The 17,319-nt window shown below is 42.2% G+C and overlaps 1 protein-coding gene across 7 annotated transcripts in view; it reads right to left on the bottom strand.

The window, feature by feature from the left end:
* The window catches only part of HELZ (helicase with zinc finger), a 173,908-nt gene extending 157,620 nt beyond the window's left edge, over positions 1-16,288 (bottom strand). For 2 of the 7 annotated variants that reach the window (XM_088468534.1, XM_088468541.1), the window contains exon 1: positions 16,113-16,288. The gene's annotated coding sequence lies outside the window, so the exon portion shown is untranslated. Of the gene's footprint in view, positions 1-8,952; positions 9,093-9,530; positions 9,569-13,102; positions 13,228-15,866; positions 16,070-16,112 lie in introns of those variants that run through there. The other 5 variants (XM_088468535.1, XM_088468536.1, XM_088468537.1 and 2 more) reach the window with 5 other exon arrangements.
* Between the last annotated feature and the right edge of the window lie 1,031 nt (positions 16,289-17,319).

Below are 17,319 nucleotides of genomic sequence, written 5' to 3'. Positions count from 1 at the left end.
TTATTTTAGGAATCCACGTGTAGCAAACCCAATTTTGTTGACTCTGTTAGAAACTTTTGAATTAATTTCGGGGTTTACAATTAATTATCTGAAAACGGAAGCCCTAGCCTTCTATTCAGCAGCAAAATTGGGTTGTGGTACTTCATTCTCATTTCAATTAGCTACTAATGATTGCTTTACCTATTTAGGAATAAGAATCCCTAATCATCCTTCAAAATTATACACAGTAAATTACTCTCCTCTACTCGCTAAAGTGTATTCAGATTTCGTCAGATGGGTTCACCTCCCCTGAACTTACACTGGGCGTTGTTATTTATACAAAATGATCTGCTTTCCACCGTTTTTATATATTTTGCAAATGCTTCCTATATTACCACCCAAAAACATATTCCTGCAATTTAATAAAGCCTTAAGTAAATTCATCTGGGCAGGTAAACGCCCCAGTCTCTCCCTATTCAAATTACAACAATCACGGGAACTGGGAGATCTCAATGTACCTTGTCTCCGCTCTTATGCATTAGCAGCCAACTATAGAATTGCTTTAGACTGGATTGGAGGGCTTAAGTGTCTATGCATCAAGGACATTGGAACATTCTTACCAAATTGGGATTTAGTCTCTTTTGCACACACCGCCACAGTCCATTCCAGAGACAGTTAAACTAATGTATTGTTATCAACCACCGTATGGTGTGGCGGTTTTTCTAGATATTCCTCTATTTTAATGTCATTATGGGGTAACCTTCATTTCACCCCGCACAAATTTTATCCAATATTTCATACATAGTATAATGGGGGTCTCCATTATATCTATCAATTTCTCCAACTAGAAACCTTAACTATTCTTACTTTCTCAGCTAAAAGAGAAATATCCATTACCAGTTATTCCTTTATTTAATTTTTTACAAGCTAGCAGCTATCAAACAGGGTAGCTGCTGTCAACCCTCACTAATGAAGATAGAGATTGCAGGATGGATAACAGGGTACGACGCGAGTCTGGAAACCCCTTTTCTACTTCTTTCATTTACGGGTACTCCCGTTTGTTAACCAATTTTAGTGTTCCCTCTAGCTCCGGCGGGAGGCAGGGCGCCGGAGCTAGAGAGGGCATGCCCGTGCGCACGCCGAAGGCGCGCGCGCGACCGAGAGGGGGGCGTGGTCATCGGAAAAGGGGGCGTGTCTATAAGACGCGTCCCCTTTTCGTCACTCTTGGGGGCGTGCCCGGCACTTACGGACACGCCAGGCAGCCCCCAAGCCCTGCAGACAGGGAGAATAGATGCCGGGCGCATGCGCCCGGCGTCTATTCTCCGGCGGTGACAGGGTCACCGCATGTTTCTCCACCCGCGGGACACTGCGTCCCGCGGGTGAGAACGGCTTCCGCAGGCTGTGAGGGCAGGGCGCTTTTTGCCCTCCTCCTGGAGGGCAGGGTGCTTTTTGCCCTCCAGAAGGAGGGCAGGGCGCCGCGCCCCGCTAAAACAGCCTAGCGGGAACGCTAAATTTGGACTTTGGTAACGTGAGACTACTTAAATGGAGGGTGGACTTCCCTGATCTCACGGTGAAAATTATATTGGAAGCCAACATACGACTAAACAGTTAGTTTCTATTTCTTAAGATTGATTCTCGATAGGTCTTATTTTACGCCCAAATTAAATTTTCTTATTGGGGATGCTCCTAATTCTAATTGCTACAAATGTGGATCGCCTGAGGCGGACATTGTACACTGTTTGTGGTCCTGCCCAAAAGTACAGACTATTTGGGGGTCACTCCAAACTTATATTATCACTGATTTAAAGATTGAGTTCACCATTAACAAGACATGGGCTTTCTGGGGTATTTATACTAACGCGTCCTCCCATAAATTATCCAAGGGTAATCGTATGTTACTTGTTAAATTATTTGCGGCTACAAAGAAAACTATACTCTCTCAGTGGATAACTCCTGATCCTGTCCCTATATCTTTGTTGTATCCTCGAATCTCATTCCTATTCCAAATGGACTGGACTGATAGCACATTGTTGAAGGAGAAACACACTAAAGTTTTTTGACTTATGGCTTCCATATATTCTTACTTTATCGACCACAGTCAGAGAAGCACTGAGGAAGTGCTTTTGTCTCATTTCATGGTACAATATGGAAGTACTGACTTCTGGAATTCCATTTTAAAGAGTTGTGAGATACTTACCTTGTTCTTTTCTTTTGATAAATCTTTCAATTGTTAACATGGGTGCCCTGGGATATCATTTATTGCTTCTGGGTATTATTCTGTATTTGATATGTAATTTAAGAAATGGATATATTTTGTAATAGCAATGGTTATATATAATGGTTGTACATTGAACAATGTTAATTTTATGTTGTATACCTGTCAAAATTATTGAAAAAAAAAAAAAAAAAACAGTGTCTGAGCACGACATGCACGATATGCATGGGCGCCCAAACAATTGAATATCGCATCCTGATCTCCGGTCACTTTAGACAGGAGATAGGATGCGCTAAAACAATTGAATCGCCCCCAATGTGCGGTTGGTAGATGAAATTGACCAGACGGCATTTTCAGACATGTCTAAAGTTCATGCGTACCGAACTCCTACATGCCATATATGAACTGATGGATTCTATCCACTGTTAGTTTGTTATGAGCTTTCATTAAACCTAAAGCTAAAGAATTGGTAACTACTCTTCAATTGATAGGATCTGCGCCACAAAGTCCTATTACATTTGCACTCGCGAAGACCACTGATCATTTATTTAGGACAATACCTACAGGAAAGTTCTGCTTGCTGGCTGAATAAGGTCTTAATACATAAATATTATAAATAGATGACAGAAGTAACTAAAGTCACATAAGAACCAACAAAGTTAGAGAATATTTGATGCCAAAACAATAACCAGTTGCCATTACACCAAGACATCTAGGAAAACACTGAGGATTTTGATAATGGATAGCAATTGACCAGCTTAGGTTTCCAACAAATTCAAAAGTCTGGGGTATATATGTGAGGTAAATGTGAGTTGCTTAAAGCAGATCATACCACCTGTGTCTCAGTGGTTGAAGAACTAAAAGTCTCAGCATACCATGTCATCTACTGAATATTCTCCATTGATAGTCTCTATTTGAAACATTTCTATACATTGTTACAAATTATTTGATGAAAATATGCTAGACTATCATGCATGTTTAATATATGACCCCTTTGTAATAGCCATTCAAATAATATTTAGAAATATTTAAAAAATATAGGTAAGGTTATAAACTTTCCACAATGTAGTATAGTATTAAAATGATTATATATCAGATCATCATAAAGAGCTTCCAGTGTTATGATAAAGATCAGACCAAGTTTGGTACAGCGTGCATGCTGGAAAATATTAAAGACTAATAGAGAACGCCCCAGTTTAAAAGGTCGAGATGGTTTATGATTTGTACATTAATATAGGATAACAACAAAGATTACTCAATTAATTAGGTGCCCCCCCACCCCCAAAGATAAAATTACAAAGAATAAAAATGTTACCAGAATTAAGATTGTGTCCTATGCATCTGTGACAAGTGAAAGGTTACAAAACAGCTACAATAAATACACAGGCAGAGTTCTCCAGCTACCTGCTGCTGGGTTTTCCTGTTACGGAGATATGAATACATGACTCATGTTATGGTGATTGGTTTGGTAATCACTAGAATGTAAGTGGCACATTGCTCACATTAGGACAAAAGTTACAGTCACCCAACGTAGCAGGTCAAATGAAGTGGCTCAGCATATTATATACTGAGCAGTCCACAGGCTTTAACTCCAACATAGGGACAACCCACAACTGATATATAACAAAGCCTTCAGGTAAATTCTGTACCCTATACTTATACAGGTCAGTGACCAATACACTCTTTATTACACATACCCATCAGAGTCTAGTATACTAAACACAATGCACTTATATATTTATGTAAAATAATATAGTAAATATTGAAGTACATTTCTCCTCTACTATACACAATACATATCAGTGACCCATATAATATAATAAAATATATATATATATCTTCTGTCTTCTCCTCGGCGGTGGCCATTTTTGGATGGCCGATTTCAGCAGAGCCCATGCGGATGGAGTCGTCCGCATGGAATTTGCAGTCCCCAAGTCACCATGCGCTACAAGACTGCGCGGGGTGTGCAGGGGTTGAGTCAGTCCTTCACCCCCCGCATTCTGGCACCCGATGCACGTGCACCTCTAGCCCCCCCCCTAGTTGTGGCCCTGTCCATGGTTATCTCTAAAACCTGAACTGTTGGGGAGCCTTGAGTACCGTGTTTGGGAACCTCTGGAGCAGTGTATTTTTCCTGTACAATACAAAATGCATCACAATAACACATATAGGGCCCGATTCCAAGTCTCTGATGTTTAATGATCTGTGCGTGTGCAGATCAGTAGTGTTCCCTCTAGCTCCGGCGGGAGGCAGGGCGCCGGAGCTAGAGAGGGCAATCTTGTGCGCGCGCGTCCGAAAAGGGGGCGTGGTTATGAAAAGGGGCGTGTCTATAAGACACGTCCCCTTTTCGTCATACTTGGGGGCGTGCCCGGCGCTTACGGACATGCCGGGCAGCCCCCAAGCGCTGCAGAAAGGGAGAATAGATGCCGGGCGCATGCACCCGGCGTCTATTCTCCGGCGGTGACCGGATCACCGCATGTTTGTCCACCCGCGGGACACTGCGTCCCGCGGATGAGAACGGCTCCCGCAGGCTGTTAGGGCAGGGTGCTTTTTGCCCTCCAGAAGGAGGGCAGTGCGCCGCGCCCCGCTAAAACAGCCTAGCGGGAACACTAGATCAGGTCATGTGATGTTAGTCGCAGTGCCCCAACTGCAGCAGCATGACTGACATGCTGCTGAAATTTGGGGGCGGCGATGGGTGACGTAAAAAAAAAAAAAAAAAAAAAAACAGGGCATCATATTATCCCATTTTCTGAACGCAGGGTTACACAGATGTCTGATGTTCACGCAGATAATTCTATGGATAAGAGTAGCTGACAGTGGATGTCTTTTTACTTAAGATGCCTCCTGCGGCTTTCGCATTATTTTGCACGTCGCAGCGGTGGAAGATAAATTAGAGTTCATCTCTAAATCAGGCCTATATACTGTATTATTCTATAGACACTTTAGAATCATTCTCCTGTACTATACACAATACACCTGTTCATATTATACCACACCATAGGGCCTACATTCATATTATGCCACACCATAGGGCCCAAGTTCATATTATGCCACACAGTAGGAACCAAATTCATTTTACGCCACAGACTACAGCTTTCCACCCCAAAAAGAAACTGAAGAGAGCAGTACCCCAACCAGGACAATAACATGTGGAGGGTGTGTAGAAAAATAAGCAGCTGGGTGCAGACAACACAGTGAAGGCAGGCAGCCAGACTCTCAGTTTATTAGATGACCAGGCTGAGGATCCAGCAAGCACTGTGTAAAGCTTGCAACATCTGTTGCAGCAGACAAACATTATTACCGTGCTCCATGTCAGTTTATGATGTACCTCCTTTGATTGAATGTGGGTGGGTGGGTGGGTGGGCATGCACTCCTCTTTCCTCAATTGACAGGCATTCACCATTACACCACCCACCTCCCCTCCAAGCTGTAATCACCTCGGGAGAGTGTTTTTATTTTTTTTTATTAGTAATTAACCTGGCTAGCTGTTATAAAACCTAGTTGCCAGGACTAAAATCTTGGTCGTATTGGCGACTGGGATTCATCAAGCCCTGGTTTATATAAGATGCTATGGCATCCATTCCTTCTGCACAACCACACCTGTGCCACCTCATGTATTAAGCTGGTCTCTAATCTTGCATGTGCAAAGGACCTTCTACAATTACACCATATGGATCATGAGAAAGATCTGAGCTAACAGATGAAAACCCAAGGCCAGTGTAAGAATCTGTTACCTCCCTCTGCTCTGTTGTACAGGACATAACAGCCTTTTTTATAACACTGATTCTTCTGAGCAGCAATATTATTTTTCATAGTGTTTCACACAAAAACCCTCCCTCCACAGAGTTAGTTAATGCTGGATTAGTGCACACTATTTGGATGGGAGCGTTCTGTGTACAGATATGAGCGAAGTGTTTGCCTGCACAATCAGGTATTTCACTCCAAGCTGGCACAGACAATTGCTGCATGCCAACCGATGCAGATATTACACAACATGAAAGGAGTGTTTGAGCTGCGCTCCAGGTTATGTTGTGGTATACGAGGACTGAGCTCCCTAAAGCTGCGTACACACTATAAAACGTGCAATCTTGGTACTTTCGACCAATCTGCATGACCATCATATAGGGCACGATTCTATTCAATGCGATGTAAATAGCTCCGGGAGATAGCTCCCGGAGCTATTCAATTCATCGCGATGTTAGGTCGGGGAAGGTTCATTCTCGCGCCTTAAACAGAGTTTATAGGTGCGATAACGGGCATTCCCCGACCTAACTTCCCGGCGCGAGGCTGTTTTCCAGGCACGAAGGGCAGAAAACAGCCTCGCGCCGGGACTTTTGTCGGATTTCTTCTCTCATCCCCGGAGGGATGAGAGAAGCAATCATTAGTCGGACTTGGCAGCGCGGTGTATTGAATAGCTTCGGGAGCTCACTCCTGGAGCTATTTACATCGCGTTGAATAAAATCGTGCCCATAGTGTGTACCCCCAATCTGTCATTTTCACCCACCGCTCATTGCATTGTCCCATTGGAGGTTCTGCACTTCCAATGGAACGATTCCACAGGAGACATGGAGTTGTTATATGAGGTATGTGTAGTATACAGTGTCGTCGTATAACAGATCGTGTATTGCGTATGGTGATGCGATATATCATTACATCGAATCGCCACGCCATCAATCAGGTGTGTGCCCAGCTTTTGATCTTCCCAAAACTACATCATCAATAGATAGGTAGGAATATGGGATGCTAGGGCACTATAAGTATGCTTAAAGTTGTGTTATAAGATATAATGGAGTTTTTGTATATTCTCAACTGTCTAAAAATAAACTAAATGATGTGTTCTAAAATCAGGAGACAAATATTTTCAAAATTACATTTTAGTCATTAATAAATTGTCTCTTGATTCTTTTATGTTTGCACAAATCTTCTACACGATCTGTTGAGCATGCATGATTATATAGGATACCTTCACTTTATAGGTACTTACCTTAGGATCACATATTCATACAGATATTACATAGCAGAGAATGAAACATAGACCATTTCATTACTCTGACCTAGTAGCAGTATCCACTAACCAGGGTACAAACATCACTCACACACACCATAAATCATTCAAGGTCCCACATACTGCGAAAACTGTGCCCTGCAAAGTAAACTTCCCATAACCCCTTTCCACACTTACTTTCAGAATTCAGGATACCAGTAGGGAGCACTGATTGCAAGCAACAAGACACTGGCTGCTATTCCTCAAGTGAACTCGAGAAGCCAACTGATATTCTAGCAGCTTCAGTTCACTAAAGGAAAAGCATCAATAAATGACAGTTCATTTGTTTATTGCAGAGATAAGTACATTCAGCGGTTCTAAAATATTACCACAATAAATACCTTCAAATAATGTCATTGTGGAGCAAAAGACTACTGGTACATAAGTTTCATAAACTAAGTTGATATATGCATTGATCAAAGCCGCCTTTTTGAGACGGACCAGTATTTTGTATTTGCAGCCAGCTGCGCTATTGTGCATAGACACGCATGCTGGATAACTTATGAAAAGTCAAAGCATCAGTGCTACAGTACTTTTTCTAAACTCAAACAAAACAAAACGAAAAAAACAAAAAACAGCCATTAACAGAATAGTGGCCAACAGGTGTCATAAACAACACGGCTCTTACCAACAATGGTGACCCTTCAAATGTAATGAGGATTGAAAAAAAAAAGTTGAGGGAGTGGAAACCGCTCCATTATTAATGAAATAATGAAAATTCAGTGCTTCATGCTCACCTGTCATGGCTATATAGTGATGTAAACATCCACCTCCAGCTGCTACACCCCTAGTAGAGCAAAGAATCTAATATGGAATAACAATATTCTTTCCTATAACTGCTACATTGTAGGAATGTCCAAAAGTGTCATAGATGGCTCACGAAAACTATGCAGGATAAATATGTAGTGTTGATGCAAGACATAGCACACCAGACACCTTGGAGCAATTTGCTTCATCACCAGTATTTGTATAGTCTGATCACAAGAAAGATGCCAGAGAATGATCAAGTAAAAATATACCTCATAATTTCAGACATGTGATCAGCAGATAACAGCTATCCATCCTCAGCAAGACCCAGATAAGGATAATAAATATAAACTTCCAGGCTGCGCCGGACACTCCTCCGTAATCCCTAACTTCCTGCCAGGTGCAAGGGGAGGGGGTTTATCAAAGTGAAATATTTATTTATTTAGATGGAGGGGAGCAACTCAGTTCATTACTGCAGTCTCAAAAGCTGCCATCAGAAATTGTGGGGCCCAGGACAAATAAAAAAGCAGGGCTACCAACCTACCTTTTTCTCCCCACGGAGACCCGCCCCACCCGACCCTCGCTTTTCACATGGTACGAAGTAAGGTAATAAAGCAAAATCAGACTAAAACCCCTTGAGGCATCTAGACTAGATAATGGTATGGGGCAGTCAACAACTCCATCCCTGCAAAAAATACCTGTTGTAGGCAAACATATAGCTAGTGTCACTAGAAAAGCTATTTTTTTGCAGGTGAGGGGGGCCAATCTGTAGCTTTTTATATGTCTGAATCAGTTGCGGAAGACCACTTCAGAGTCCAGCCTACTAGAATTACAGGATAAACCCTTCATACCTTACCGTTTTAAACTTAAATTCCCGCTTGGCTTAGCCTCATTTATATCACACTAGCTGAAGTACCAGTGTTGTCTAGTTTAATTCTTCAAATTAAGTTAGGCATCCCAGACCAATTACCCCTCTGTGAAGTTTTCATCCAAATAGATCCAGTGGAAGGCCCAGAACAGGTTCCCCAGGTCAAAGTTCTGCCCAGCATACACCAACGGCAGGTCTGGCTCGCATCGGTTTCATCCCAATCAGTACTTCTGTCCCAATATCTTATTATTTGAGATTTTGAGAAGAGGAACAAAAATTATCATAGTTTATAGCCTTAGACTAGTTTTAGAAACATTGTTGCTAGAGAAAAGAATACAAAAATATATTTTTCTGCTTTTTTTCTCTTATGCAGGAGGACTTGCATAAGACAGTAAATGAAACTAATTTAAAGAGATGGGGCAGCCAAAGTAAATACCATTACACTATATACTACTGGCCCAACACATATGCATACAGTGGCTCATTTTAAACTTCAACTGACTATTTTGAGGAAACCTCCAGGACATTTTCTCTATAAAAAGAAAATACAAAACATGCAAAGCAGCAAAAGCTCTAAATAAAATACTTCTTCACTACGGGCCAGGCATAGACAAATTCCGGAAACTCCAACAGATGCTGAAAAACCTCTTACCACAGCAAAGGATGATGGGAATACATACCAGAGACACAGTCATAATAATCTTTGGAGGAATATTTTCTAAGTCAAAAACAAAACGTATATAGAACATTCAAAAATATTGGAAACATGAACTTCACTGTCCAGGGATTTTTTTTTTTTTTTTTTATATATATATATATAGTTTCTTGGCTTGTTAAGGCGTCTACAGTCTGTATCAATTTCAAGAACCTTATCAACAAATGATACACATATAAAACACTATATAGCAAATACTCTGGAATGAGATAAAGATAACCACATAATGACACGACACAAGAGTAAAAAAATGTCATTCAAACCCAAAACCGCCCAGACATGTCCCTGAGCAAATGTTAAGTGACCTCATCTGCTCCATTTTGAAAACATTCCCAGATTTTCTGATGCCACAGCCTAGCTGTCTGAACTTACATGGCCCCAAGTGCCCCAAAGAACACATTGTGATTTAAAAGACACCTAAAGGTGTTTCATAACTCATCATTTTAATGTACTGATGTGTATGTCATCTTGCAAGGTTTACTAAGAAATTTGTAAATATTGCAAAAGGCCACGTATACAACATAATATTCAAAACGTCAAAAATAAATTTCACTTTGACTGTACAAACACTTTAGTTTCACTTTACTTTTCTGTATGGGCTTATATCTGGTGTTACACCTGTTTATTAGATACAGGGTTTTCTGCTGCAAAAAAAAAAAAAAAAAAAACAGAAAATAATTCTATGTGGTGGAATTCAAATCTGTGCACATTGCCATCTAATATTGCACTCAAACTAGGGTGAATCAGCCAGTGAATGAACACTACCAGTGAATGAACATTTTCAAGTTTAAATTATTAAAATAAGCATTAATTTTCTTAGATAATCATAACAAGTTTATCATTTTACACTTGAAGCCTTCTGGTGTTAGATGGAGTCTAGTTGGAACTTGAAGTCCTATGACTAGGTTGCAAATGGATTTCGGTTTTTGATTTGAACGAGTCTGAGCTGCTCTGTTCTCAAAATACTAAGGTAATGTATTGCCTAATTTGTACTAAACACTTTACAAAATAATAATGTATAGTGTTTATACAGCAGGGCTCAACAATTTTTAAAAAAAATCTAGGAGCCAAGGCGAAAGTGTAGGAGGCAGACCAAGCCCCCCCCCCCCAAAAAAAAAATGACAGGATTAAAAGTGTGATATGCAGCTGTTACACAGCACTTGGGGTAGTGGTTACCTCCTTGGTTTTGCTGGGAGCCCCCGGCAGGGTCACTGTTGCAGCTCCCTCCTCTCTGCAGTGTCCACCTTCCCTGCCTCCTTCGTGCACAGAGCTCAGCACTGTTGAAGGAGCGCCAGTTGCTAGATGGACCCGGCACCACCGACAATACACCTGCCCGTATACAGGTGCCATGGAGAAGACTATTAGCAGGTGTGACGCTGCGCGGTGATTGGCTTGCTAGACCCCACACGATGATTGGCTGGGGGTGGTGCCGCGCGGTGATTGGTCGGGGAGACGCCACCGCAATGCCAGCGGGTCCTACAGGTAACAGGAACCGATTAAAACTGCGATCACTGGGCTGGCGCACACTACACGAAATGCCTTCTGCAATAATCTCCGCTGGGCTGATAGATCTGCTTCATCCCTCCCTGTAAAATCTGGTCGCCAGGCACCAAAATCTGGTCGCCATGGCGACCTGGCCCCCGGGATTTGTCAAGCCCTGTTATAGGGGATGTAGTTATGAGACCGACGGCCGTGGTCTCAATCCCGACATCAGAATCCTGGCAAGGGATTTAAGATAGGCATCGACTATCTTAATCCCGATGCCAAACGCCAGCCCGAACGAAGGCAAGTCCGGGGCGCCCTTAGTGTTAGCCGCAAGGGGGGGTTAGCATTAGGGAGTTTAGCAAGGTTAGAGTTAGTTTTTGTTTGTTTGGTTTTTTTTTGGGGGGGGGGGGGAAGAGATTGGAATTAGGCACCCCTAGGGGGGAGGGCTAGGCACCCCAAGGAAGAGATTAGGGTTAGGCACCCCCCTGGGAGGGTTAGGTTTAGGGAGCGGCAGTAGAGGAGTTAGGGTTGGCACCCCTGGGGAGAGGTCAGGGTTAGGCACCACTAAGGGAGTGTTAGGGTACTTACCTGCCCCAGTCGGGATCTTCATCCTGTCAGGCATCTGCTGTCGGGATTTGAACTGGCGGCTAAACAATCCCATTCCATTTATAAATCAATGCATATGGGGAAAGACTTTTAAAGTGTTAGAATTTGATACCCTGAGGTGAAAAACTACATGGATAGCCTTGGATGAGGTAAGAGGGTGGTATTCATTTACTGAATACCATAATCAGTTTTTTTTACTAAATGAACAAATTGTTAATTAAGTGGGTTTTACAAATTATATTGTTGTTTATTCCTTAAAATCAAGGTTAATTTAGGTAAACTTATACCAATGGAAAAAACATAACTAAATGACAGGAGAATTAAATTGTTTTTTGCGCAACCTTGAGTTTTTGCCCGTCCGTCATAGCTGTTCAATTGTTTCTGCCGATGGGCTCAATTGCATGATTTCTGCTAGCACCCTCCTGAGGTAGCGAGCAACACTCGACAAAAAGTCCCTCGTTTGGGCAAGCAAAGCAGGACTTTAGACGGGTTAGTTGCTTTACATGGCAAAACCTGGTCTATTTGGGCATGACATGAGTGGAAAACTGAAAAAATTGAATATCACCATCACAGTTTAGACGGGTGATAGGGTGTGCAAAAACTATTTCATTAGCCCCTGAGAATTCAGGCAAGAATTCTAATGAAGAGAATGTAGCTGGAGGCCAACACATGGTCAAAAAGTTACATTTGAACAACTATGTTACGAATATGAGGAAGAGTTATCCAGGAATAGTGAAAGATAAAACGCATAACTAAGGTGAAGCCTGTCGTGTCTGACTTCTTGGAAATGGCCTGAGAAAGAGGACCGAATATGATACGACAGTAACATGGAGAAGGAAAATATAATTGCTCCAAGTATAACTGGTTCAAGAGGATATGGAATATGCAGTGTCCCAGAAATACTTAAAAATAGGCAAAAAAGATACTTGATAGCTATTATTAATCTACTAGTAGCATCTTGTACTTTGATTTAACATAGCACTGAAGTAAGTTGACCTGTTGCCTTTTTCTGAAACTAAATTACACTGTTCATTCACTGGTCTTGCATGTTCATTTGCTGGCTTTGTGTATTCAATCACTGGTAATTTCTGCATCATTCCTGATTTTTGGTTGTAAATTTCTAACTATTACTACAATCTTTAAACCACAATTTCTGCAAAAAGTAGATACAGTAATGATGATGGAATAGATCTCAAAATTTAAATTATGTTGCATCTGCTACATACACCATCTTAAACAAGATTTCCTTAACTGTTCATTTACCGTACACTAATTTTCTCTCGCAATTTTTTTATGGGGTGCAAGGAAAAACTAGCCAAGATACTGGGATCGAAGTGTCTTCAACCAACTGTTCCAGAGGCACTTCACAGCTGCACTGAACAGAATTCCCCACAAAGTGTCCTAAATTCTATTCTATTATCTGTTGATACGAATATAGCCACTTACAACTAGTGTGTGACTGGAGACATGATTTTGCTTCCATTTCATTGGTGCTGGATTTCAGCCGTGGTTCTTCTATCTGCCAGTCGAAAAAGATACATGTACACCCAGTGGTCGTGTAACGTTTTTTTCTGCAGAGAAAAAGTACTTCTTCACAATTTTAAAGATTATTTGTATCCAAAGTGAGTGAAAATGATAGATATAAAACACACATAATAGGATACACACATGCACGCAATGCACCCCTTTATACAGTAGCAATTACGTTCAGAAAACGTGCTTGAGTCTAGTCACTCCAAAGTGATATTAGCATGGAGCAATGTCAGTACTAAGTAATATAAGGCACATTTTCTAGTAGGAAAACCACCAGTGGACAAAGCACCTGTATGGCATATAGCACCATCATTAAAAGTTAGGAACCCCCATGAATCAGACAACAGACAACTCACTCCTGAATTGTTACCTCATGCCTAAGATATTACTATTTTTCTCATATAAAATAGTATATAAATGTTCCATTCCATGGGGTGCAATAAAACAATTGAATCGCCCCTTATGACTGATAGTACATTTTTACCAATGATATCTTATGAATTTGTATTGCAATTATTTCAACATTCACAATTCATGGTCGTCAAATAAAGTTTCATTCAAAAAGGCCAAGTTGGCAATATCATACAGCTGGTGTTGGACTAGTTATACTCAATCTCACTTTTACCATCTACACTGACGTCTTCCGCCTGGCCCTCTTACATCTCTCCATATGCACAGGGGCAGCTCCGGGCATGGGAGGCTAAGGTTGTAGTCTTCTCCGATTCGCTCAGCCCAAGCTACAGCTCCTTCATGCATACCAGGCCGCTGGCCAGTTTCTCATCAGCTAGCATTAGGTGCAGCAGGTGACAGCAACACGGGAGCCGCAGAGCAACTGGTTATAATGCACCAGGTGGCAGAGTTCCAGGGGCAGCAGCCAAGTGTCCCACGCTACCCCATCCCACTGGGTGATGTTATAGCAACAGGAAGTCTGGACACCGCTTTGACTCAAGGGTAAAATATACGCTTGAGACCTTGTTTCAGAAAGTGCCTGTAGGGTTAAAGGCGTCTACGACATCTATACAGGAGTTAATGCGATCTCTGGTAGCACCCCTGAGCATCAAATGCTTTGGAGATGATCAGTATGCCAGCAAACTCCATAGACTTTAAGGATGTGAATTGACAGTAGCAATATACTGATTTTTAATCACATATACATTGCTGCTTCCAAAGTGGAGGATTGAAACAAGCTTTATTCAAACTGTCAAGTGAACCTTAAAAGCCAAATTATTATGATAAAAAGTATAATAAAGATGCTGGGCTGTGACTTAAAGCATACAGGAATCAGTTATAAGTGCAAATGAAGCACAAAGAGTTTAGCGGAACAAAAAGCCACAACTGCAAAATCGTAGCACTTCGTATATAGTTTCAGACTCATTCACACACAGACGTACAAATGTCGAACATCAAATTGATCAGTGTAATCTATCAGAATGGTTTTGTCTCTTCCAGATGTTTTATTTAAGCGAATTAAGACACATTTTGAGCAAGAATGGCTCTCGGTATGGCGAGTCGCCCGGGACCTTACATGCTGAGACGGGCTGTTTGGCACGACTGAAGCCACAGTGTACGAGGACACATTTTTATGAAAAATGGGGCACAGCCACCAGAAAAGTAAAAGTAGAAAATGTAGTACTGTGGGGCGACATTAATAAAGGAACATTTACAGTCTGGACTTTCTTTCAGATTAATTTAAAAATATGGCCAGAAAAGAGATGTAGTTTTTACAGAAGCTCAGTACCAACACATCTACTAAAATAAAATAATAAATCAACCACATTAAAGAGTAATAATTACTATACATGAACATCACCAGTCGGCACCCGATGTAATACAGGTGCTGGAGGGTTTCCCAGCTGGATTTTAAACAATGTAAAGCAGGAATTCAGGTCAATGTTAATCTAATGATGTACTACTTTAATACTGCCCCACTTTATGGACATGCTCCTTACTAAGTACAATAAAAAAAAACATAACACAATAAGTGTGTGGGCTATACAGCATGTCTGACCAATATGGAATTCACAATTACAGCCAAAGTCACATACATACACAGGCATCACCAAATCGAAAAAAAAAAAGTTAAATACCATGTGCACCTTAATTTACACACAGCATGAATATATCCTACATCACTGGCTGCAGGGGAAAAAAATCCATATAAACACCCAACTGTCTTATAACACATAATTTTTTTTAAATTCATAGCCATCCCTCACCCCAGCCCCCCCTCCCCCCCCCCATGTAAATTCACTGCACTCACTAAAATAGATTACCTGGGGGGACATCAGAATTACAAGTTTTAAATATACAGCCACCCAAAATAGCCCCTATGTAATACACAGCACCTCAGAGATGCATTTTTAAATTCAACAATTAGAACAGAAAAAAAAAAAATCTCAGCCCCCCTTACCTATAGTCTAACTACAGCACCCCTACAATAGGTTACCTGTATGCAGGCATATTACCCAACTCACCCAAGAACTACACTGTACTTCTAGACAAAATGCATCTGATCATGCCCTAGCAGGGATCGCATACAGCTGTCCCTCTATACTCCAGCACACCCGGCTCTCTATCACAGACCCCACAACGTGCACCCCACTATAAGTACCCAAACTCCACTCCGTGCAGTGCCCCCATCTCCCCCACCCGTCACCAGGCACAGCCAATATCCTACCTCTGCAGACAGGCCTGTACTGTGCTCCGGCGCCGGGAGCTCTCCTAGACCAGCAGGCCGGGATGTAAACAGACGGCCGAGCCGTGTAGACTAGGCCTCTCCCCTCCCTCCCATGGAGCTCGTTAGGCCGCTGCTTGCAAACATTGCCGGGTAAAGCCCGGTCAGCAGAGACGGGTGTGCCCGGGACGGGAAGGACGGTGGAGGGGACACGGCGGCAGCAGAGGGGGGGTGGGAGTCAGGACTTACCTGTCATTACTTTCTACGCCATCTTGGATCGACTTGTCAGGGGCCGCAATGCATGGCGGGAAAGGGCTGAGAGTTCCTGTGTGGAGAAAGATCCTTCACAGATAGGGTGGGGGGTAGAGAATAGAGCAGATCTCTCATAGATAGAGGGAATAAGAGGAGATCATTCACACACTGACGGTGTAGGCTGCATTGAGCAGATCTCTCACAAATGTAGTGGGGGTGGGGTGAGAGGTGATGTTTCACAGACAGGGTCAGGGAGAGAGAGGAGATTCCTCAATTACAATTGGCATAGACAGGAGAGGAGATCCCTCACCCCCCATAGGACAGAGAGGAAATCTCTTACATAAGGCAGAGAGACCAGAAGATCCCTCACTGACGAAGGGCAGATAAGCGATCCCTTACTGACATGTTACAGAGAAGTGAGAAGATCATTCACTGACATGTTACAGAGAAGTGAGAAAATCCTTCACTGACATGGGGCAGTGAGGAGATCCCTTAATGACAAGCTGCATAGAGAAGGGGAGTTCCCTCACTGACATGGGGCAAATAAGAGATCCCTCACTGGAATGTGGTAGATTCATCATTGACATGGGTAGGGAGCTGAGAAGTTCCTTCACTGATATGGGGTAAACCAGAGATACCTCAAAAATCCGGCACAGGGGAGGGGAGATCCCTCACTAATATGGGAGGGAGAGACTGACATGATGCAGAGAGGAGATCCCTCACTGACATGGGATTGACAGAAGAGTCCTCAATTAAATCCTGCATGGGAGGGAGAGAGGAGATCCCTCACTGACATGATGCAGAAAGGAGATCGTTCACTGACATGGGGCAGAGAGAAGATCCCACACTCATGTAAAGCAGGATATCCCATACTCACATAATGCAGATAGGTGAGAAGATCCCTCACTGACATGGAGCAGAATGGTGATCCCGCATTGGCAGAGTGGTGATTCCTCACTGACATAGGGTAGAGATGAGATTCCTCACTGACATTGGACAGTGATTAGATGAGATAATTAAATGACATGGGATAGAGGGGTGAGATCTCTTACAAGAGGATATATTTTATAGATGGAGGAAAAAGAGATTGGATCTCTTAACAGACAGGATAGAAGATGTCTCAGAAGATGTCTCACAGATATTGATGTAAAAAGGAGATCTCTTAGACAGGGTAGATAGGTGTTCTCTCAGACAGTGAAACATA

This window comes from Taudactylus pleione, unplaced genomic scaffold (assembly GCF_031769625.1).
Source record: "Taudactylus pleione unplaced genomic scaffold, aTauple2 ptg000012l, whole genome shotgun sequence".
Classification (NCBI taxonomy): Eukaryota; Metazoa; Chordata; class Amphibia; order Anura; family Myobatrachidae; genus Taudactylus; species Taudactylus pleione.
Note: the sequence above shows the minus strand (reverse complement) of the source record. Positions and strands in the feature narration are given on the sequence as shown.